Consider the following 25469-nt stretch of genomic DNA (forward strand, 5'->3'; position numbering starts at 1 on the left):
GCAGAGGGGGAGGCATATTTGGTGAGTCCTTCTGAATTTAGCTTACACCGTCATATTCCAAGCCCCGTCTGATAAAATGAGGAATAGTGCGATTTTTTGGGAATATTCTGCTGTATGTCTTTACCCATTGTATCTCGAGTTTTCCAGTGTCTTTTTAGTTCACATTAGCGAAACACAAATAGATACACAACATACTTTACGGAGCTAATTTTCGTTACACACAATGAGTTGCAAAGCTAGTGTGAACGCGTTGATAATATACACTTTAGATTCACTCGCAACCGTATTGTTCGGGAAGGTAAAGAAAGTGCACTGCACTGAGGAACAGGGACATCAAAACATATATATCAATCGCAATATCACATATCCAAAGGAATTGCACACCAGAGCTACTGCTGGCTTTACCTTAACGTTTTTGTGGCGCAGGTGAAGCAATTTTTGAGAGGTAGAATAATTTCTAGGCTGCCGAACACGATCAAATTGCGCTCTCACACGAAGGATGCAAGACTCTTTATGTGACACGTACGAGATGCACCAGATGGATAAATAATATGTTGAGACAGAGTATGTCAACATGCTCACTAATGTTCTTTGCCCTTTGCTTTGTGGCCACATATAGGGCGATTAACTTTCAGGCGATTTATTTTATTTTTTACAGTGTTTGTAAGTGGCATTCTTTTGATCTTTTTACCACGCAGTAGCTACTTAGTAACGACTCAAGATGTGGTCGCTTTTGAGTGTAGTTGTCCCACTTGACCACAGAGAACAGTGATCCATACGTCGACAGTATAAGCATCGTTAAGCGCTTGAGGTTATTGGAATTCGCGGGTATTTCTAACAGGGCACTGTTCCTGCCAAAGCTTGTGTTCGAAATAATTTAAATCCAAACCGAATTCTGTACTTCGTGAATCAGCTACGCACACCGGCACGGCCTACGTCTCGATTATTTTATTTTCTATATCTATCTATCTATCTGTCCGAAAAATTATTATATGCCTGCATTAAATGCATCAGTACGCCATGCGCATTAATTCATGACTCAAATGCGCGCAATCTCACGTTTACGAAAAACATGAAGGACTGCTAGACATCTTTGCTGAAAGTTGTGGTCTGGTTTACGCTCCAGGATGGAAACGAACGCAGATACGGCATTGTTTCTACGGATGCATTGGACAACCACTCTAAGAGAGAGAGAGAGAGAGAAAAGAGATTGGGGGGACTAAATGCATTGCCACAAAAATAGTCCCTTTCGTGGGTAGATAAACGGGAGTAAATGAATGTCACAGAGTGTGGAGACTGCATATCACGCTCTGTTCTAAAAGTCCTGGGTACATAGTTCATGTGCATGCATGAAGATATGTTGAATCAAACCGTCAAACCGTGATATATCGAGTGATATAAAATCTTGCGACATACATAGGGCACAATTTACGAAGAAAGAAGCCCTGTTTAATAATCTGTGTGGGTGGAAAATTGCTAAGTTGGCTGAGTTGAAAAGTATACATGATGTGGTGAACACGACGCAAAAGACAAAGGGGCGGAAGAGCATACAGGACGAGCGTCGAGTATTGAGTTGTACAGTCTTATGCTTCAAATTGGTCAAGAGCACATGTTTAGGTAGATTGTTGCATTCGGGAGACCATTTGCGAAGTTCAGTGAGTATTTGCAGTCCTGGGTGGTAAATGTCGTGGTTAGGGAACTAAAATGGGGAGTAATCGCCCTCTAGGAGATTAGAAGCTGCAATTACTCCCCACTTTACTCCTTTTTTCCTTAGAGTGCACAGGCCTGAACGACAGAGGTTCGGCAATGGAAACTTCCCGGGAGAGTATTTACGTTACTTTTATTTGGTAGCGTTATCGTGTTACTCTTTCAAATGTGTAGATGCGCTAGTATTGCGCTACTTTTGAGTGAAGTAGCGGGTAGCGGTATCCCGTTACTTAGTTTTGGCAGCGGGTACAACAGTGCTTAAGGCAGGCTGGAATTGTTTTATTGAAGACACGTGCTGCGTAGGCACAAAACTACAATCGGGACACTGCGCAATATGCAGATAAAAATGCACGTAACAGGCGATATCTGTCCTAAAGGACTGCGAAATCGAATAAGTTTAGATTCGGCGGGATTGACAGCCAATGAAGCTTTTGATCAGACCGGTCCATCAGCAAACAAGCATCACTTTACACAGGCCTTTCTGTTTCATGGAAGGAAGCGCGAGTTAAGACAAAAAGTGTCAGTCTACTACAAAATGCATCTGCTTCTCACTACGCTCCCAAATTCATTGACATATGAGAGCGGGACAAGAACTCTGAAGAACTCCAGCGCGAGTGCGTGAATGAAAACAGCCTCAGTGCAGTAGAACATATTTTTCGATACGGTGATACTAGGTTTGCACTGTTAGTGGTTTTAAGCACAGCAAATTGATTCGACGTTAAAACACGGATCACGTATCATCGTGCAATATCACTTATCACTGCGAGCCATACTTCATTTTTAAAAGATTGTCGTCATATTTGTGTAAAAATAAAAGCACACCATCCCAAGTCGGCGAACTCTCCTCCTCTCCTTGAGTTGCTTACGGTAAACAGACGCGTACAAATATCAATCGGTGTGCCTCGCGCATCCTGCTAGCTGCAAAAAGTACCTGATTCGAATAAACATTTCACGGCAAAATCATTTAAATACATTCCCTGGTAATTTAGTCATTTTTCTATGCAAGTCATTCGGTGTGATTTCACTAAGGACCCCGAAGAAAACGTATAACTAATAGAACGTTGCTGCCCTGGGATTCCCGCACGAGGAGGTGGGCTGTTACCGCTATAGAAATATCGGTCCTGTTGTGAAGTGAGAAGTTGTGAAGTTACACCTTTCTAACCTTTGTGCACTGCTTCCTTAAACAAGAAACGAGAAAAAACTTGCATATATATTGTTTAATGAACTGTAATTTTCCGTTGTCAATGTTTTTGCATTACTATTTCATTTCCACATTTTTTCATATGTCACTAATAAAATCTAAATTCATTCAATGATCAAGCGGTGTGTTTTCATGGATTGTTTTCGTGGAAGTTGCATTTTTAAGTCCTTCTCATATTTGTCCATATCTAGATTTATGTTAGCCTAGCATGAGGGAACGGATGTATATCAAAGCGTCTTCTACACGTTAAAGCCAGCTATGCAGAGCCAAATGGCTCTTTTTTGACATCCTTGCTTACTCACAGTTGCTTTTTGCTTCTTGCAGGTACGCTTATTCCGGAAACCAGAATTGTACCGTTGCAAGCTGAATGGGAACAGATCAAGGTCGAATGACCATGCTCTTTTTCTTTTTTCTTTCTTTTTTTTTTTTTGCCAGTGGCTGTTGAACTACTTCAAATCACTCAAAACTAATCTTATATTCAGCTATCTCAACTCCATATACCAGCATATGAAGCAGCAGCTTCACAATAGCATCAACAATACTTCCTGATGAACACATTATACAATATGCTGCATGGTGTTGTGATATGATAATGTAATGTTTATCTCACAATATTACACATCCCGCCATATATGTATGCATATGTGCCTATGTGCATTCAGCAGAGAATGAGCCGCACATTGCAGTACCGTATAATGACTACCCAGGTTGCATTAAATATGACAGCATTTTTACTTCTTCTTTAATATCTGGTTGACACAAAATCATTCATTTCAGGTAATGTTGAGTGTCTGAGTGTTGTTTGAGTTTCAGGTAATGTTTTTCTATAGAAATGGCTGCGGACTATTACTTTACTTGACTGTATGTAACGGCATGGAGTGTATGTACACTACTGGTATAGAAAATAAGCCTTCGGAAAAATTATTTCAAATCATTGGACAAATTACATAAGCATTTGGGCTACTGCTACTGGAATAACCTGAAGCACAGACATTTACAGCGTACAATCTCAGTGAAATTATGATTCACCGACCTACAACCCAGTCAACACACATGGTGCGTGGAATACAAATTCAACGTTGAGTATGGTTGCAGAATGTGGAATGCAAAGTTCCGACATCACATTTACGGAGGTTACACAAGAAATTTCATCCTCTCCCAACGCGAAATAGGGCAGTGTACCGCCTCAGCGGCGGTGAATCGCCCACCCCATCACCATCCAATGTATGTGTGTGTGTGTGTGTGTGTTCAATGCGCGGACCGCACTGCATAAATATAATACACATTCCTTGCTGACAGAACAACATCAAAGAGGGGAACGTTAGCACGACGCTGATTTTCTTTACAAAAATTACACCACAAGGAATGTGGATTGCACAGCGTTGTTCCTGCGATAGTTCTACATTCGAATTCTGCGTAGCAAATTTACGTTGCTTTGCTGCTACTTGAATTGTGCGGGATACCCGCCCAATTCCAGAAGCGAAAAAAACTGATTTCATAATTTAAGTAGCAGCAAAACAACGTAAATTTACCGATTCAAGTGCCAGCAACACAAAAAATTCACAATTCAGGTACCAGCAAAACAACGCACATTTAACAAGTTTAACATTTAATTTAAACAACAAATAAAAAATAACATTAAAATTTAACATTAGAAACAACGCAAATTTAACGACCCAGGTAACATGAAGAGATCGTGAATTCCTCCATTCAGGTAGCAGCAAAACAACGTAAATTTCATGCTTCATGGCACTGTAAAAGCAACGTTACTTTGTTGCTGTAAATTTACGGTACGTTGTATCTATGTTTAACCAGCGCGTGAATTACGTTGCATATCCGTTAGCTAGTCAGTGTTAATATAACCTGTTTTCGGGACGACATTTCGACATCAAAACGACATTGTCACCTATCATTAATTAAACGTTAACTTTGTGGATGGCAAACGCATTTTCTATGTTAAATTTACGATGTTATGTTGACTGGAAACTGAATGAAGTAGCTGAGCGCTTTCACGTGATGCTTCGAAATGGGACGGCTTTCGAAAATAATGAGACATATTTGAAAGAACTGGGATTTCGGACGTAATGAAACACTCGGAGATTAAAGGATTATTGGGCGCTATGAGACATTGACCATAATGAGATGCAATCGTTTTCCCAATACCGTGCTTCGAGAACGGTGAAGCTGAGATAGTCCTCCAATAATTATCGCTTGCTAGCTTTAAATTGGGGCGCACGGCAACCCTCTTAAGCTCCGTCACAGCTATTACACTTTCGAATGTGCCTCTGTACCTCTGTTATTTGAACCTCTGTATGCAATAACGGGATAAGTCGAAAAATCCCAAACCGAGAAAACTTCAAGTGGATATTTGGAAAGGTAAAGGTATAAGCAGCCTGTATTCCTCGAGCAACACAAATGCAATATATGGACCATACACGTATATGTCTACTCTACATATATGTCCTGTCAGCATCGTTCCAGGATGTGGGACTTAGCAGAAATTGAAGAAAATCCAGGAGCATTACTTATGATGGAGATGCATGGAGATGGTGGTTGTGGATCCAATATCTCCACATTTTTCTTCTCATATCCATTCCATTCCATTCCAATAAAAGAGTGCTGCGGTCAGCTCTCCAAAGTGCAATGTGAAAGAAGCGTGGGTTCCGTTCAGTGTCCCAGATAAAGCGGCGGTTCAGCACTGGTAGGGATGCTTTGGAACAAAGCGGAGCGGGCTGACAGAGACCAATTTGGAGCATCAGCTGTTGCTCCATTACAACCTGCAGAGGTAGGTTACATTGCACTACTAAATAATTTAGAATAAAAGCTTTTGTTCTTGCCATTTTGGAAAGTAATTGTAGAGTATCTAAGTTGCTTGGAGCTGTAACCTAACTACAGTAGCGTTCAACTTAAGAAGGAAAATAAATCTAGTCCGTCAACTACATGCACAGTTGGAGATAAGAAGCAATAGCGCGCCAGGAGAAATACTCCAGCACCATCATGCGCCATAAGTAGGATTTAAATTAAATGCATGCCTAAGTTAAAAATTACATGCCTTTCAAGAGTGCTTGTCCATCGCGAGTGTGCATTTTTATGATGCGCAAACGTCGATCAGACGGGGCACAGCGTATGATGAACGCTGACCACTGCATCTCTCCTTCGCCGTTACGGCTGCTCGGTGGTCACGCTTCTTTATCTTTTCCACATCTTTGGATTCCTGTTCTTTCCCAACTTTCGTTTCTTCCACAGAACGTAATACCAACCACAGAATATGATTGAGTCACCCATTTACGACATCGCTAGGACGTAACACAGGAGAAAATACAATGTAAAAAAAACATCCAACAACCGAAACTGGGGGGGGGGGGGGGGGGGTATATTTACTTATTAGACAAAGAATATAAAAGGGAGGAAAGGTCAGCCAAACGGGACGTCGGCTTGCTATTCGCAAAAAAAATAAAAGTAAATAACAGAATAATAAGATCAATAAAGTGAAAAGAATTAGGAAGTAAAGGATAAATTAACAAACGGTGAAAAAAGGATGAGGTGGACTAAAGAAAAAAAGTCTTAAAAAGGATGAGGTTAATGAGGGGGGGGGGGTGTCGAGGTAGCTTGCCGTTGTTGACCGCACTCAAGTGGGCATCGTCACGACTATAGCCAAAAAAAAAGGAAAAGGGAAAGGGGAGTTGAGGACTTCAAAGTGATGTAGAAGCAGGATGACCGGTACTGAGGGGACAGAAGCACACTGTAGGGGAGAGGTGAGCCGAGGGTGAGAGTGGGGCACTAACGAATGAGATGGCACTACTTGAGTTCACAGGCTGTTCATGAGACCTGTGCCGCTAAGGAGCGTCAGAACTGCTTTAGACGCAGACCGTGGGATGTCGTACTCAGCCGAGCAGAGTGGCCAAAGAAAAGTCTGTGCACCGCAGTTCGAGTAGGCGTCGTCTCAGCGTGGCTAGAGGGGTGTCGAATCTGTGACAATCGAGGAGAAGATGTGGAATATTAGCTTCAATATCACAAGTGGGGCATTTGGACGAGTGGAGAGGACCCATTTTACAGAGAAGCAGAGGTGTCCTGGCGACATTTAGTCGTAGTCGGTGTAGAATGGACGCTTCTCGACGCGAGCAGTGGTCTGTGGCCGAAACAGCTTGCCCTAGAAACATGCTTACTTGCTTGTATAATCCAGGTATAAAGTGCAATCTAGGCTTCTCTAATTCATGCATCAACGTTCGTGCATGAAGCGCAGAGTTCGTTGTCTCCATCCCTCAGTCGTTGTGTCAAGCCTGCTGGTGACCAGGGCAACTGGGCATCAGAGTGAAGATGGATGAAAATGTGTCGTGCGGGCTAATAATTATACTTCATAGATATAATATGCACCTCAAACGACTCCAATCTTGAAAGCGTCGAACGAGTTTCTTCAAAGACCGAGCAGGCTCGTCTTCGCTCCAGGAGGTTTCAAAACAAACTGATTTACCAGCGGTTGGAAGAAACGCATTCCTCCCAAACATGCGATCCCTCACGGTGATGGGTTCCAGTTATTGCACATTTTTGACAGAATGACAGTGCAGAGCCATTACGGCACTGCTGCATAAGGAAATTTAATTACTGTATTCGGAATCAGGCGAAATATTTTTGCAGCGCGTAGAGATCGTGAGAAGACGCGCCCGAACGACGCGGCGCACATGAGGCACGGATAGTACACCGCGCTTAAAAGGTACGGGTGGGTGTCGGAGCCTTTGTGCCGCTTGAATTTCGTGGTGGTCGAGAACTGTACCTGCTGATTGAGGACTGCACCTGATGTGTACCGCTTGGCCCAGGTGCGGGTCTTCTTTCATGCGATACATATCAAGTACCGGGTTAAGAGTGTAGTATCATTTTCCTTAGATTTATATGCTTATATATATATATATATATATATATCCTTTTCCATTTATATGCGTGTATTTTCTATACTGACTCTCGACTCTTCTTAATTTTGTCCTCGTTTTATTTTCGTACTGCACAGCCACCTGTGTACATCTCGGTTATCCCGTAAACTGCATTTCTAGTTCACTTTCATATCACTCATCCAGTGTCTCACCGTCAGCGGGACAGGGTATTGCACTCCCAGGCGAAACCCTCCTTGCAACTGTCATCTTGTGTTTGGTTATTGTTGTATGCGTTGGCCAATCTTATTACCTCAATTGAAATATTAATAGTGGGTTTTAGTGCATCGTACGCTATCGGCTTTGCGTACGTTAGGGATAGCGTGGTGGATCCGCGCACTGGACGAAGCTCTTTTTTTATGTTTTGCGCGTGAGCAGAACCACCAACGCTATCCCTTACGTACGCAAAGGCGACAGCGTACGGTACGCTAAAACTCACTAATTATGGTCGTCACGTGATCCCTTATCATGATCCCTTATTGTTGCATAATTCCATCAACCTTCGCAATTAACTGTTATAAGACTATGCAATCTCTTTCCCTCAACGGAACAGAATGAGGCTCGTGCCCCATTCCTCTATACCTCTTTATTGTGCTGCTGGCAGCTCACAAACCCAGTGGTATAGAGTCCATACCACAAATGTAACTGGCTCCAAAGGTTTCCATGTGAAATTTGGAGGCTGACAGAATTTGTTAATCAGACCTGAATACTTAACTGTTTTTATATCAGCCTGATGCATTCTTTCCCCCAAATGGACGAGTCAGTGAAGTTCACTGGATTTTAATGAAAGGCCGAACTCCTGCAGAGAGGAAGAGGGCCCAAAAAAGAAAAGAGAACCGCAAACCTCGGGCTCCTCAGTTTTGTTGCCTTTCGTGCACGAGCCTGTGACCGACGATGACGGTGCCGATGATCAAGTAACCTGGTGTCGACGGTGGCGACACAGAGTCGTGACAAGGCGCATCACACCGTGACAACGGCTAGTGAGAGTACACGAAAGTTGGCATTGTCATCAAGGTGAACCCAGATGTAGATATATCCTTAAGTATCAGCTGTGCGCAACACATTCCTTTATCTCTTAGTTTCTTAAATAGTCGTCATCCGTCTTCACACTAGTCTTACGTGACTCGTTAAATACGCCCATCGCCACTAGCAACCGCTCCATAGTTACCATCGCGCACGCATTAGAAAAAAGAAAAAGGAAAGAAACGAGGAAGGTAGAGAACAAGAATGAATCGCTGAAACCTTTGTGTAAAACCCCTGGCCTTCCTATGAATATGCATGAACCCTTGACAAGGGGCGCATACATGTAGGTTTTTTCTACCTGTACCGTTTGCTTTCTTACTTTTTATTTTGAATGCACGCCATAGCTACTGTGTCACCGACCTCATTGTACTTTTCTCACAGTCACATTTCGATGCGAACTCTGACCGTTTCCACATTCCGACGTTAGAGGAGCACCGTTTCCGCATGTACAGAGACTTTAAAGACTGCGAAAAAATAAAAACGAAAATTTTGTGTCAATCCAACGGAGCAGGTGTGGATGCAAGTCATCGAACCTGAGCAGAGGATTAGGCTCATTGTTTCTTGCCTACCCCACGACTAGCCCGTTGCTGTTACGTGTAGCGAGGTTGGGTCGCCTTTGTTTACATGTTGTGTGAGAGGGAATGTTGCGAGCGCTGGGAGTAAAAAAACGGACACCTGGATGTGTGAGTAGAAACTTTTTGTCCCGAAAGGAGTGAGCTGGTCTTTGCATGCTAGAATAAATTATTGTTGGTAATGATGGCGAAGAGAAGAAGACGGTTTCGTATTGTGTTGTTTGTTGTGCAGATCATAAAAAACGACAACAAGTACTTGCTTTCTCAGAGTTGTGTTCCAGGATATGTGAAGACGTCATCACAGTACTATTATGACAATGCATAAAAGTAGCAGCATCCTAAGGAAAGAAAGCATCTAAGTAGAGGTACACATGTCGACTGATAGGATTGACATTTAAAATTTGCGGACGTACGCTTAGAAATACCGTGAGCTATCGAATACTGATTGAAATTCGTATCAATACAATGACAGAGAATGTGGACATGCAGGATGACGTGAATAAAGCGGTTCCGAATCTCGCCTGGTATAAACTACCGCGGTATCCAGAAACCCATTAGTCATCTCCAGCCGCTCAAGAAGTAGGGATTCTCAAACGATGCAGTGGCCAGCGGACTTGGAAAGTCACCCAATGGTTCAGGGTGCTGCCGAAAAATTTACAATGTCTGTTGTGCCGTCTCCGCCAGCTTCGCCTGAACGTCGGGCGTGATCAGTCGTCCTTGCACGAAGTTGTAGGGCTGGCTCCTCGAAATGTTTTTGTACCGAGCGTAATGCCGTACTCTGTAAATGATATCTGAGGATTTGGGTCCCGACAGGGAGGGATACCCCGCCGCGGCACCGGTGAACCTCGGAACAGACATGAAGTACTGACTACGCCACAATTTCGTGTGTGTTTGTGTGAGTGTTTTCATTTATGAGGTCGAGAAAGTGTTGAGGAAAGATCATTCGAGAGGACGGGAAACTCGTGGGCATACTGACAATCGAGCGTACACGTTGTACGCCGTCACACGTGGTCAATTTGGCGCTTGTACATCTTCGCGAAAATCACGAATCACATCCCGAATGCTATACGACGACGTGCAGCGTGAACTCGTGCTGAGAAAGACAAGCAAGCCGACTCTGACATGGCTGTATCGACAACGGAGAAGTGGCGCTCGCAAGAGTGTTCTAATTGAACCGTGGACGGTAGTATACGTTCACGGACAACGGCTCCGAGCGCAACACAAGCCATAAGAGAGCATCTGAAAAAGAAAGACATTATTCGGCAGGCGGTTTGCTTTCATCCATCAGTATCCTCGCGGCTGTCCCCTCTGGAAGCAACACGTCACATCTGACAGAAGATAATCTATCATGTTGTCGCACGGTGTCCATCTGCATCTCTACGACTGCCTCAGCAGAAAAAAAAAGGCATATACTATTTACTCTTCCATTTCCCAGCATATTCTTCCATTCTGCCTTTGTCGGAACCCTAGCCGCACCAACCCATGTGAGCTGTGGTACACTTTTTTCTTTCTTTTATGCGTTCCCCCAAGACCAGCCTATTATCGGTTCAACATGGCCACATAGTATCGCCATGCCCCACCTGTTTACTACTACGCGTAGTTGTTGTTTATTGCCTATCAGGACAATAGCTTCTGGGGAGAAACGCATTCGCTGCATCATGGTTCCGCGTTCGTTCCTTCTTTCGTCATTGTTCCATTTCACCCTCGTGCAAAAAAAAAAAAAGAAAAAGAATAAGCGCAAAGTATTCCTTCCCCATTCCTTCGCCATTCTTCAGGCGACGAATTCTCGCTTTATAGTAGCCCCGCATTGTGATTACGTTTTTTATCGCTCACTTTCACTATTAGGCCTATCACGCGCGCGGTCGTTTTTTTCACGCTCCCCTCATTCCTCCCGTATCCACCGTGAAAGCTACGCGGCCAGAATATCTTTATACCACAAAACTTCAACCCATTCCCTACCGGTTTGACAAAGCAGCTGGGACCAATGGTCCTCTGTCGCATGTGGGGACTCGGGTGAATAACCTTAAAGACTGGCCCGGCTTACTCCCTTATTCTTTCTTCACCAAGCCTTGTTCCTTTTTGCACAGCACCTTCTTTGCCCAAGACGTCGCTGCGGCATTTTAAGGCGTGGAGGCCAGTGACGCAAGTCCTCCACATCATGAGATCGTGGGGGACCCGCCGCACCAAAAAGGAGTAAACAATCCACTGGCCCTCTACCCTCTCCTTCCTTGTTGTGCACCTTACACAATACCTGCTAGCGACACTAAAACACTTTTTAGAACATGTCTCGTGAGACAGTGGAACGTTTCTTACAGCGTCGTATGAGGGTTCCTCCTGTGACCGCGTTGCTTGCATAGGGTTCGTGGGCATACTTGTGTGAAAGGTTGTCGTCCCATATGAGACTCTTCGATGTTGTTTGCCGTGTTCTTGAACTGATTTTTTGCTTCTGTATCTCTTTTTTTTTTTTCCTTTTTGAGTAACATGACTGAACTCTCTGTCACGCAAGATTTTCTCTCGTTTCCCACACTCCCTCTAGCGACGCACTCGTGTTATGCAGTGCACACTGGACATATCACAATTTGCGATTGGTTTGTTTGTTGGGTTTACTGAAGTCTAAACCGCCAAGCGATAACAAGGGCACTGAAAGCATTCGAATGCAGTTTGACATTTGGCTCAATGTGTAAGGTAAGGTGTGCTGCCCCTCTAGCAATTTGCCTTACTCGTTCTTTGTAACCAGCGTTAATCTAACACCGCTTCATGTACCAGGATGAAGCATACCTTTATGTGTAGCTGCTCAATATGTGCTAGTACATTGCTGACGCTATTTGTCTGATCTCAGTGTCACTCGTACAATGCGAGTATCGGTCTTAGAATGTTGACTCAGAAGGGCAATATGCTTGTCACATACTTCGAATTCGACACCATGTTCTGACACACCTGGAAGCTGGATAGCACTTGCGAGCTGCGCACGCTATCCACACGAAGTACAACAGTATACTGAATGAGGTTGGACAACGAAAGGGTCCGGAAACACCCATAATACCATCGTATTTTAGATGTGTAACTCCGCAATGACACTTCTGCTTCCCCAGCACAGGCGCATGAAATTCATACTCTGCAACGTTTTGTGTATACGCAGATTCCACATCACCTGGCAGCATTTTTCATTGCACCTTATGCTCTAAGAAGAAACATGGTATGGTAAATACGGTATCACCTTACGTATAGAGACTCCAATTCCCTACGATTTGCTAAACTATTTTTGCAGTGTAAAACATTTGTCATTGAGATCACTCTTCTTCTGAGTCTTCTCGAAGATTTCTATTCTGAAATGTAAGGGTTATCCTAAGTGTGGAAGCGCAACGTAACACGTTAAGGGTGTAAAAATTAGTCTGTCAGGAAGTATAACGGGCTTTTTATTCTGGCCGTGTAATGTTGTTGTCGCTCTCGGCTTTCTGTTTTGCTCTCTTACATGTCAAGAGAGCCACCCAGTTGAGCGTATTCCCTGAGACCAGAACCGTCTGAGTGCAACGCTGGCACTACTGTAAACATGCAGAATGTGCCAACAGCGAGTACGAGGGTGTGCTGGCGAACCTGCCGCAGTCCTCAACATTTAAGGACTAGGCACTTGATTGAGAGTCTCGTCAGAGTGAGTTGGAATGCGCACACGACCTAATTCGCAACCCATCATAATACTGGCGAACTGCCGAAGGCCTTAAAAGAGCATTAAAGTGGTATCCAACATGGCTGAAGACTGCTGTTATCCTGTAAAGCAGTGTATGAAAGGCATTCCCATCAAACATTTCAGCCCAAAGTTTTCTCACTTACTAAGCAATCTTATTTACAAAATCGCTGCCGCGGCGAGAGCTTCCAGCGCTCGAACTGCAGACCACATGCATGGTGGCCGACGTCACCTGCATCATGTTACTCTAGATCCAAAGAGAAGCGTCCTTGCTACACACGTCACATGATGACGCGCGTCCCGGCAACCGTGGTCCCGGCGCTGGTCACTGAAGGCGAAGGAGGGTGTTTCGCGCACGGGAGATTCGGGGGGCTATGGTAGGCGTCGCGATTCGCTACGGCTGTACGGATTGTGCGAAAACAGTTTTCGGGCACCTATAGCATTCCCTACCGACCGAAAACAGAAACAAAGGTGTTCTCCTCTAGATTGCTACTTTAAACGGTCCCCGACCAGAAGTCGGAGCGAGTTCGCATTTTTAAGCAGCAGGGAGGTACATGACAGCTCCAACCAACACGCGAAATATTTCGGTTCTGAGTTGCAGTGCACTATTTCAAACAATGAAGTGAAAAGTCCCTTCGCTTTTCGCCCTCAACTCCTCCGATCAGCGGTGAAGTCTAGCCTGCATAGCGGCCTTCTTGTAGATGTGGCATAAAACACACCGGGAGTGCAGTGATTTCACGCTTGCATCTGCTTGCATCATTGCAAACGCATTTCGTTGCGTTTCTCAAAGTGGACGTCAGGGCTGATCGGAGCAAGCATAGCGAAGCGAAGACAACGAGGATTAAACTTTTCTGTGGCTTTTAAGTATGTTCAGTTCAAGAGCATTGCCCGCGAAACGTCATGAGCATTGGGACTTTACATGGCGGTCGAAGATCCACGGATATTGGCATGCATGAGAACAGAACTTCGGTCGTCTGACTTTGACGGAGTGGTAAGTGCGCTTTTACTATTCATGACGATCAATCCCATGTATAGTTTGTGTAGATTTAATAGACGGTAGCATATCATTATGTTTGAGTACACCAGCTACTTTGCACGCTGTTACCATGTTCCGCTTGGACTTCATGTCCTTATTTTTAATTGTTGTCTTGTTGAATGTACGGGTGTAGTTCGTCATGACGTAGGAGATCGGATACTTTGCGCTGTAAGGGACTCGGGGCCACTCCCAAGATCTCCAATGTGACTGCATAGAGGAATCGCACGATTGATTGATTGATTTTTAAAAGAAAAAATGGAGATGTAGCCTCGAGCCACCCGGGACTGGCTACTCCAGGAATCGCACGAATTTCAGGCATTTGTGCTCAAGTTGCATATTTTGAGCTTCGAGGACAGCATGATCCCAAGGCCGCTCATACTCGGAAGTAAGCTCGAAGCTTTGAGGTCTTCCCTGCACAAACATAGTGGAAGGTTTATTTGGACAGCAGTGATTTTCAAAAAGTGAAGTATAATTTTTGATGTGTTACGTCTTAGCTACCCAAACATAGTTTAACCTATTTTGGAGGTGCGTGTGGACATGCGAAACAACAACACAAACAACAACAACAACAACAACAACAACAACAACAAAAAATCCATCCAAACCTGTGGATTGAATTCAGCAAACCACTGGAGCTGCCTTAGATTTCAAGCACCCAAGATTTTTAGGTATATCACACCATAATTTTCCCTTCCTTTAACCTTTCCATTCACACACACACACACACAAAAAAAAGAGTCCCAATATAGAAGGTATTTTTCATGAGTAGGTTACCAGGCACCTTATTTGGATAAATTATGGCCACGTAAGAACATTTGGCATTGAAAAATGTGTTTTGGTTGAGCACCATTTGTGATGCCTATTTTAGAACCGCACGTACTGTTTTGATGTTGATGTTGACGAAGAAAAAATGATACGGAGAGATTGAGTTCGTCACAGGACAAATTCGGCTACTCCCATAAACAGACCCCCCCCCCCCCTCTAAACGGGGGTAAATGGAGAAAATAGAAAAGTGAAACCCGCCACTTTCACGATAACTATCGGCCGAAGACCAAATAACCGATTAACATACTACACTGTCTTAATAGACTGATTCCAACGCACAGTTCTGTGTAAATGTCGCAAGAGCTGACAATGCAGCATCCCTCTTGTCAGGTGGCCAAGAAGACAGCATTTTTACGATGTCAAATGTTGCGGTTGTTCAGTCGGTCGAGAGCAGATTTCATGATAGCATGATATTGTTTTATTTTGAAGCTTTCAGTAGGTATCGCCCTGTGAAGACCACGAAACCACTTTAGAGCTGAAATCATTCAGAAGATTTGTATCGTTATGTCAGCAGCAGTAAAGTTTATGTTGCAGATTGTAATGAAGCAAAAACAAGCAATTTCTACCTTTGTTCATGTACAAAATAATTAGGATGTACAACGTAACCATAAGCACTAAATCAGCAGCACCTGTCATATCACTCTCCAGCATTTTTCAAGCATTACAGGGTGTTCTAATAGGTTTCGATGGGAGGAGGTCATCATGACAGATACATTGCAACATCTTCATGTATCATTGTTGACATATCATTGTGCCTAAAGTTGAAATAAAAGGCTTCCCAGTGGAAGCTCCATAGCAAAGAGAGAGAAGTAGTTCACCAAACATTTGTATCGATTATGAGGATAATTAGCTGGCACATGACCACACACTTCTCAGTTTTGTGAATAAACACATTGTTTTTTCGAAACGGTACAATAATCTCTCTCACTGATTCAAAAGCTACGTAGGCGGAAGAACAGTAAACTCTCGCTATGTGTTACAGCAACATCTGGAAACATCCCTGGCTTAACTGTTGCCCCGACCGCCCCTTCAGTGGCACCATGGACACTGCCGAGCCCATCCCTCTCGACACACATCCCTGGCCTCCTGGGGCCGAAGAGCCAGATCCCCGTTTCGGTTCTCAAGCAGTCTACTTTGGAAATGATGGATACAAACTACAGAGGCCGCACGGCTGTGTTCACAGATGGTTCGTCTACGTCGGATGGCTCCTCCGCTGCCTTTGTCATACCGGAGGAGTCACTATCATGTGGGTTCCGCCTGTCACATCGCACTTCGTCGACCTCTGCGGAGCTGTATGCCATCTTGTTATCTCTAAAGTCTGTCTCAAAGTACCCTCCCCGTTCCTGGGTGATATACACCGACTCAAAAAAATCAGCCCTGCAATGTGTAGGAACCATGGGCATCCGCGGCTCGTTGGCCCCGGTGGTGGTTAGTATCCTGACGGTGCTCAAGGTTCTCTGCGAACAGGGACACCGGGTGACCCTACAGTGGGTCCCCGGCCACACCGGCATTCAGGGCAACGAAGAGGCAGATTTGGCGGCTGCTGCGGCCCACCGTATCTCCAGAGCCCTGCCCATTATCCTCTCCAACGGGGATAGGCGCTCCTACTTGTCTGCGTTGGTGTCACCCTTGGCCCGCCAGCAATGGCTGCATGACATCACTCAATGGTCGCTCCTCCATGCAGTGGACCCGTCATTATCATTTAGGATGCCAGGTGGCTTCCCTCGCAGCTTTACGACACTCCTGCGGCGTCTACGACTCAACGTCACCTTCACCCCTGCGTTCCGTGCTAAGCTGGGTTACAGTAACACGGCGCTGTGCCTAGCTTGCCGCACCCCAGCTACGATCCCCCATATCATCGAGGACTGTGAGCGGTACACGTGTGAACGCCGGGTACTTCGACGCCAACTTGAACTCCTCGGCCATAGACCATTCAGCTTGTCCAAAGTACTTGGCCCATTGAGCTCCCCTGAACATCAGTGCCGGGCTCTTCGCTCCCTTTTTGTTTTCATGCAGGCCACTGGACTCCTTGAAGAGCTCTAAATAGAACTCCGACCTGTCGTTGCCTCATTCTCACCATAATTCATCCTCTCACATTAACCACTGTGAAATGGGGTAGTGTCCTGTGGCTACCACGGGGAAACATCCCATGTCATCATCACTTCTTCATTTATTGTTGTTGTTGTTGTCTCTCACTGAAGCACACGAAAGTATGATTTGTTTCCGAAACTCTGTGGTCAGAGGCCAAAGTTCTAGCTTATTATGGGTGTCATGAACAGTGGACGTCACATTTGTGTGCCAAGAATTATCTGGAACACATGTTTAATATGAAAATTTAAATTTTTGTCTCTGCCTGTAACCTCTGTTGCTAACCACATAAACTTACTTTCCAGATCTCTCATCAAGTAGCGGAGCAAATAAGACCAAAACGTTCCGTTTTGCAATCAAACTGACCAGGCAGCTGAATCACTTCAGATATTATATGCAGTCTTCTAGCTCCCACTCCACGCTTACACCACGGCTCCTGTGGACTGGCACTTCTAATGTGAAGGCTACGTTTTTGTGTTTTTAAGCTGCAGTAACCAAACAACAGAGGGGGTATGTCTATGCTCCACTAAACATGTATTGCAGTACTCAAGAAGCATGTGAAGGCGTTATATTTAGAATGTGGTCATGACAGAGCAGCCAATTTAGAACCACACAGAGACCATGGGTATACTAACTGATTAAACTGAACGCAATCCTCTCATAGTGATAGGTTGCTGCTGTATAAGTAATTTTCCATTATCCATCTGTACTAGTACAAGAAAATGTGTCATTGCATTCATGGTGACATCTTTCGACGCGTATAACGACTTCCCTAGGTTGACATGAGTGTGGATCGCTACTTATTGGCTGAGTTGTTTTTGGGTTTGTGCGTTCACAAGTGCTTTTTTACGTGGCGAATTTCCCCATTCATTATCATTAACTTATTTGTTGTTGTTGTTGTTGCTTTTTTGGACGATGGCAGTGAGGAACGTCTCTGCAGTGCCACAACAACACTATCAAAATACAGCATTCCATCTACTTTTCAAACGGTACATCCCCGTGTAGTCAACAGAAGCTACGACCAAGTATGTTTTGTAAGCATGCACACACAGCGCACTGCTGTATTCTCTCTCACGGAGCCAGCAATAAAATGTTAACCGTTGTGGTATTTTCAACTCCCAAAACCAAGAAGATGAAGAGCAAGTTGATTTAGTAGCATGATGAATAATGCAAACCCAATGAAAAAACGGCTAGGAAGCAAGCGAGCTGGTGAAGATGATGCATAATGTAAAACGCCGAGACTAGGGAACACGAAAGGACAGACACAAACACGAAGTCTCAAACACAGCTGAAATTTTACTTCACATACAAGAATTATATACAACCAGAGGGAAGGGAACAACCAGTTGAGAACAAAAAGGGTGAAAGATGAAAGTCACTGTTTATCACTGTACTCACTGTTTCTCAACATCAGTTTCTCTCTTGTACAAAAAGTGTCAGTTCGGGGGAACAAGAAGTCTGCTCAAGGCCGGACCGAGGATTACGGATGGGTTGCTGACACAGTTCCCACAAGAGGTTATGCATAGGGTTTCTCTCAAAAGTCTTCTGTGGGGGTACAATTCAGAAGCCTTTACAATTGTTTCATCCCATAGAGGGAAGCAATCTGAGCATTCTTCCAAATGCTTGGCAATTTCGGAGTTTGAGGCTTTATTGTTACTTTTAATGAATGCTCTATCAAACGATCATTTAAGCAACGCTTTGTCTGGCCAATATAACAGAAACCACAAGCTAGGGGGATCTGATAAACAACATTTGAACAACAGGGGATGAATTTGTTCCGGTGATTCTTACAGGTAACTTCAGGTTTCGCGAAAGGCGTGAGGCGATCAAGACGCAAACCCGTCAACCTGTTAGCAACGGAGGTAACCTTTGTAGCAGAGGAGCTGGTAGTTTAGGCTGGACGCCGATGTATTCTATGCATGTTTGTGTTGCTAGCAAACGCTGCCCCTTGTTGTGCTTGCGTTGTTCATCATGTTTCAGCTTCCAGTACACTTTGTCATGTGTGACGCAAATGCTGATTGAGATGTGGAACTGCAATGCATGTTTTGAAATTGAAATAAAAATGTGTCCTCAAATTTTGCCATAATTCTGAAAACGATAAATTCCTATTGTGAATAGCTATTCTGAAATAAGGAAGTTCTGTATGCAGATAGAAAGTGCAAAATACACCTATAGGTGCACTGGACGGTTCACCCAGTCCTACAGCATGGTTGGCAGAGATGTGAACAGGTGTACGTTGTTGCACATACGTATACTTATTGCAACAGCAGGACTAATAAGGTAAGATGTAAGTTGTACAATAGACTCTGGAGATATAGGGGCAACCTTTGAAACATGTTTTTTCCAGGGGAAGGATCCACAGACTTCAACACTGTGCCATGACAGTAGTCTTTCAAGCGAGGACGTATACCTACTGCAGCCCTAAATGTGATGCGCGCTGCAAACCCGAGAAAGACAAAACAAAACAGTGGTTACACAACGCATAAGGATAACTCTCTTTTTTTTTTCGATGAAGAATGATTTTGTGCTCTTTTCTTTCTTTTCTTTTTCCCTTTTCTTTTTATGGAAGGAATAGCAAGTCGGCCTATGCCTGACAAACCTTTCCCTATTTCTTTTTTCAATAAACCTACCCCCCCCCCCCCCCAATTGCATAGGCTGCATGCCGTGCAAGTACGCTCCGACATAATTATTCAAATATCAGATCAGATCCACATATGCAACTGCATCAGACTATTAATAAGTAAATAGAAAAATATTAATAGATTGTTTTTTGCTGTCAAGGGTATGACACAGACTTGTACGTATTTGGAGTATTGTATTTAAAATACTGTATTTTAAATACAATTTGCGGTATTTTGGTACTCTACTCAATACTTTTTATTTTGTGTATTTGTACTCTATTTAAAATACATTTTATGGTATTTTCTACTCAATACTCTAATTACATATTTTGGATCCCTCTCCCTCTCAAACTTTCTGTGTCTTGTCTTTCCATTATCTTGCTTGTTCAGTGGAAATTCCCTGAGTCCCTCGGACTTGACCCGGACATTGGCCCTTCTTGGTAGTCTCCATTTAGAGATCTTGCCCTGTGTGTACTAATCTTGGCGAGTGTAATCTTGTGTACTTGGCGAGTGAGGGTTCTAATATGTGTGCCCTGACGTGGTGACGCCGAATTCTGACCTCGCCCAGCAGGCACCTGCTAGAAGTTTGCATTGTTCTGGGTCACATATACTTAGTGGAGTTATGTGGTATCTCTTTGTCATCTTTTTGGGTCTTATGTTTAAATGACTCCTATCACACAGCGGCCGCTTGCGTAGTGCGCGGTGTTTAGGTGATTCATGTCACATAGCGGCGACTCGCCGCATTGACGAGTGACCGGTTCAAGGATAAATAGTATCTTAATTGTATTTCAAATACTTTTTGAAGTATTTTGTACTCTATCTTAATTACTTTAATTTTCATGTATTTATACTCTATCTTAATTACCATTCTAACGTTAGTATTTATTATCTTATCTTAAATACATTTTTGAGTATCTTGTACATGTCTGGTATGACAAGCCTAAGAATAGTGTACACGCAATAGAGTATAGCTACTAGTATGTATCATTTCATGATGAAAAAACAGAGATCCATCATTTCATCATCTGTTTCAACTTTCTGTGTGTAAGTGTACCGATGTAACCAGTTCGATTTCGTCGAAACTCACATCCCCATTTTTTTTCTTCATCATATCACATCACATCATTACATGCAGTCTGACTGTGGGATCAACTACACATAAAACCGCAACGATAAATTACTACTGACTTTTGTTTCCATTGTGCGTGAGGTTGATGTCAAACCTATAATTGTGGACGATACAATTCTACTGTAAACAAAGTTACAGAACATGCATGTGCATATTTGACTTTGTCAAGAAGCATGCCTTTGAATTGCTTCCAATACTTGCAAATATAATGTTTATTGTCCCATTTGGAATCATGCACTAAAGTGGATGGTTAAAATGCAATTCACGCTTTCCACGTATATTATAAGAATATATTTCGTCGTAGAATAATTCGCTCCATAACGGCACAACTGAGCAGGCCGACAACACATAGACCAACACAACACAGTATTTTAGCTGCTGTGTTGTGTTGTCTACGTGTTTGTGCCCTGCTCAGGTTTGCCGTTATGGAGTTCATCTACCAGCTTGCCTGTGCTTACGCAATTTTATCTAGAATATAGCGGTACGTATGCACACGTATGCATGACAATTGGCGCAGTAGAACGGCTGAAATAAAGCATTCGATTTGAGTTGAAGACGTACTAACCGAGTCATATTCAGACGTAGCGCTCAGCGAATGCGGCTCAAACCAAGCTGACTGTAGTCGGGATTACTGGAACTGAACCACATCCGTAGCACTACCACCGGGTTTCGTTTGTACTCGATACCCTTGGAATGCAGCTGACAAAAGTTCACCTCCATGTATTGCTGTCGAAGCATGTTAACCCTTATAATTGCTGAGTGTCGCGATTCACCGCTTGGCAGCAGGTGAACTTCATGTCTGGCGGTTGCTATTCCGGCGGCGTAAACCAACACAGTGACACATATACTACTTCAGGTGAAGTCGGGGTGTGTCCCTCCATGATTTAGTCGATTGTTCAGAAGGATTGTTCAGAAGACTCACAACAACTTCAAGGGAAACTTCAGTGAAACAGTGCTCCGTATGCGAAGGTCGTCGTAACTCGGACTTCCACTTTTCATTGCGGGGCATATTGGATTAGCGAAGTTATAAATATCTATCCTTGGGCCATTACTGTTTAATGTTTTTGTCAATGACCTTTCCACTTGTGTGCAACACAGTAACATTCTTCAATACGCTGATGATCTCAAGTTGTTTTGTTGTATTAATCATGCTGACGAATGTTTGGATTTACAAAATGACATCACTCGTGTACAGTCTTGGTTTACACGGAACATGTTGAAACTCAACGCTCTTAAATCTCATGTAATCACTTTCACTCGGAAAACTACCCCCATTCACTTTACCTACTCTATGGCGTCAACCACCATTAATCGTGTTAACTGTATAAGAGATTTGGGCATCACTTTTGATAGTCATCTCTCTTTTCAAACGCACATTACGTATATCACAAATCTTGCATTCTCGCATTCTCTAAACTAGGTGTCATCTCGAGACTTACAAAAAAATTTTTCGCACCCCCTATGCTTCTTTCGCTTATTTTTTTCCACGGTTCTCCCTCTCATCGAGTTTTCCTCTGTTGTATGGAACTGTTTGAACAAATCTCTCACATCTGATGTTGAAAAAGTCCAAAGACGATTTATTGCTATTTACCACGACCGATACATTGGTAAAACTATGTATTATAACTACGACCACATTCTTGAAAAACTTAACCTACCCACCTTAGCTCATCGAAGGACATTGCGCGACTGTCATTTCCTTTTCAAGCTTGTGCACGGCATCATTGACTGCCCTGATTTCTTATCTTCGGGTCTGTTCATCTACCATTGCGTAACTTGCGATCCCAACCTGTTTTTCATGAAAATATGGCCCATTACTGTGCACCTATATCTCGCTTGCAGCGCACCATGAATACTCTCTGCCAGAATTATGATATTGACATCTTTTTTTCTCATTCTCATCATTTAAATCTTCTCTTCCTACCAGCAACGCGAGAACTGTTTAACCCTTAACATTTCATTATTTGCTGTTTGTTGTTTTATGCTTTGTATTGTGTTCCCTGTGTCTTGGTGCACCATCCGTTAGACCCCACGGTCGTTGATGGGTACCCTCAAAATAAAATAAATAAATAAATCGTCAGGTAGGTATCGAATGATGCCTGCACTTCTTGTTCTTGTTTTTGCAATAAGAAAGCGTCGAAATTTTTACGTGGAAATGTTGTGTAAGGCAAATTAGTAGCGTGCTGCGTAATCACGTGACGGCATCCTGCGCATATGTGTGGCCGGGCATATGACGTCACCGGGTGCATTTGCTCAGCCGAGAGAGAGAGAGAGAAATACATGATGACGATGATATGGGGATGACTTCCGCCGAGCCGAGTTTTCTATACGGCCGTACGATCCCTGCGTTTGACGCTTGGTGTGCTAGTGGTGCAACGAATTCCGGTGCTTAAAATTCGATTTCAAGGAAACTACTCGGTTTTAACGCATGCGGTTTTGCATGTATAATCGTTTCTGTGTTCGTTATCGATTTCAACTGCGGAATACCTCCCACATCTTCTAGTCAGGGACACTTTAATATTTACGGAATAGGGGAAACCCGATAGAGAGATTCGCTATAGCCAGTTCTAATACGCTCATGACCCAACTCACAATCTGTCATTTGCCATTAATTCCGGTAGCCATGCACTATGCCATGGCGACCACTGGCGCTTGTGTACTGTAATGTGTGGCGGTCGGACTGGTGTTGTAGTGACCAGAAGGCCACATACTTTGAACTCGTGTTACGTTTAAAAACTCGCGCCTATTTTATTGGAAAATTTTGCACTTCAAATGGCAAGCGTGAGGTACCATTGTATTGGTGCACACTGGCCCGTTCAGGGCACTATTGACCACAGTTTATGGGGTGGTCTACCAACAGAACTGTCACTTCTTTGTTGAAATCCAGGTTTTTTTTTTGTTAGTTTTTAGGGGGGAAAGGAGAATCAATGTTTTGCATACTGTACGCGGTTCACGTTTCGCGAATCAGGTATCATCTCTGTCTTTCCTGTGTATCATTGCTTCTCTTTCATGTGAAAATTTACTAATGCGTTCCTTGTATCGGTGTATACAGTTGATGTCGGTTTTGTATAACGATGGCCAGGAGCCGAGCCGCGCGGAGGTGATGCCTTGATGAGTCTTATTACATCTTTCGTTGGTTTTCCCCACATTTTGTCACAAATAAAGTTATGTACACAAGTGTCAAGCAATGACTTTATATCATGTGAAGGTGATATTCAGGAAATCGCGAGCAGTTGTGCGAGAGGGAATATTTCAAATTTTCCGAATCTTTCCCTCGAATGAAACGTACATTTCAGCTCGAGGACACGTTGCCTTCTTCGTACATTTCATAAATTACCTTTTCACCACCTCATAGTGTCGCAAATTGATTAGTGATTAGTTCATCGCTGAAGTATACACGTGTCCACGCTTGGGGGCAGTAATGTCTAGTTTAGTGTATTGCATCGTGTACGGCGCTCTATGTTATTCATAATTAGGCGAAACAGGTACAGGGAAACAGATTTCATCTGCAATAGAGAATTTTACTGAATCGCTCTCAATAAAGCGGTTGAGCGAACTTTTTTTCCACGCCCGAGCCAGAGAGTTACACTGTGAGTCACTTCCCCTTTTCATTGGTCATCCGCGGTACAGTTCGCGAACCGTTTGAGCGCACTACAATGAAATAATATAGCACGCGAAATAACACATACGCAACACCAATTCGTTCCCTTGCTTTGGCAGTTTTTATGACACCGAATCTTACGTGAATTGCGCTAACTCTTGATAACTCAAATATTCGTTGATTTTCATTAACTTCTTTTTCTGACTTCTCTTGTATAAGGACAGACAACCCTGACAGATAGTTAACGTCTCCGCAATCTGTATACTTGAGAGTTTATTTATCTGGATTATACAAGCCCAACAGCTTTTGTGGAAGCAGCGGCGGGACCGTGGCAACTTGCCAGTAGCAAGAAGTGTTCTAAACGGAGTCTATTTTGCGCTCGGGGAGAACGGTGTGCGTTCCAGAAATAAGTAGGGCAATAAGGCCAGAGCTTTCTGAGGAGGCTGCCCCGCATTCCGTGGTCGGGGGTGTAGCTCAGATGGTAGAGCGCTCGCTTAGCATGCGAGAGGTGCGGGGATCGATGCCCCGCACCTCCATAGCCTGTTTTACTTTTCCTGAGTTGTTTGATTTCATTGATTCTTATGCGCTTCAAGCCTTACGTTCCGTGTTTGTCTTAGAGTCACTAGTTTCTCAGCTTCTCCTCAACTGTAGGTCACCTTGAGTATCTTCCTCTGTTTACGTTACTTTTTCTACCTGGCATTGGTCAACTCTAGCGAAAGTGTCAGTAGATTGTCTTTCTTTCAGTAACACTTTCGGCTATTACGTCGGGGGTGTAGCTCAGATGGTAGAGCGCTCGCTTAGCATGCGAGAGGTACGGGGATCGATGCCCCGCACCTCCATAGCCTGTTTTACTTTTCCTGAGTTGTTTGATCTCATTGATTCTTATGCGCTTCAAGCCTTACGTTCCGTGTTTGTCTTAGAGTCACTAGTTTCTCAGCTTCTCCTCAACTGTAGGTCACCTTGAGTATCTTCCTTTGTTTACGTTACTTTTTCTACCTGGCATTGGTCAACTCTAGCGAAAGTGTCAGTAGATTGTCTTTCTTTCAGTAACACTTTCGGTTA

General features: G+C 43.7%; 2 non-coding genes across 2 annotated transcripts; both read left to right on the top strand.

Moving 5' to 3' along the window:
* The first annotated feature begins 24870 nt into the window (after positions 1 to 24870).
* On the top strand, positions 24871 to 24943 carry Trnaa-agc (transfer RNA alanine (anticodon AGC)). The gene has a single exon. It is a non-coding gene; the product is annotated as a tRNA-Ala (tRNA).
* Positions 24944 to 25173: 230 nt separating this feature from the next.
* Trnaa-agc (transfer RNA alanine (anticodon AGC)) lies at positions 25174 to 25246 on the top strand. Its single transcript has one exon. It is a non-coding gene; the product is annotated as a tRNA-Ala (tRNA).
* The last annotated feature ends 223 nt before the right edge of the window (positions 25247 to 25469 follow it).

Source organism: Ornithodoros turicata, chromosome 2, assembly GCF_037126465.1.
Source record: "Ornithodoros turicata isolate Travis chromosome 2, ASM3712646v1, whole genome shotgun sequence".
In the NCBI taxonomy this organism is placed as follows: domain Eukaryota; kingdom Metazoa; phylum Arthropoda; class Arachnida; order Ixodida; family Argasidae; genus Ornithodoros; species Ornithodoros turicata.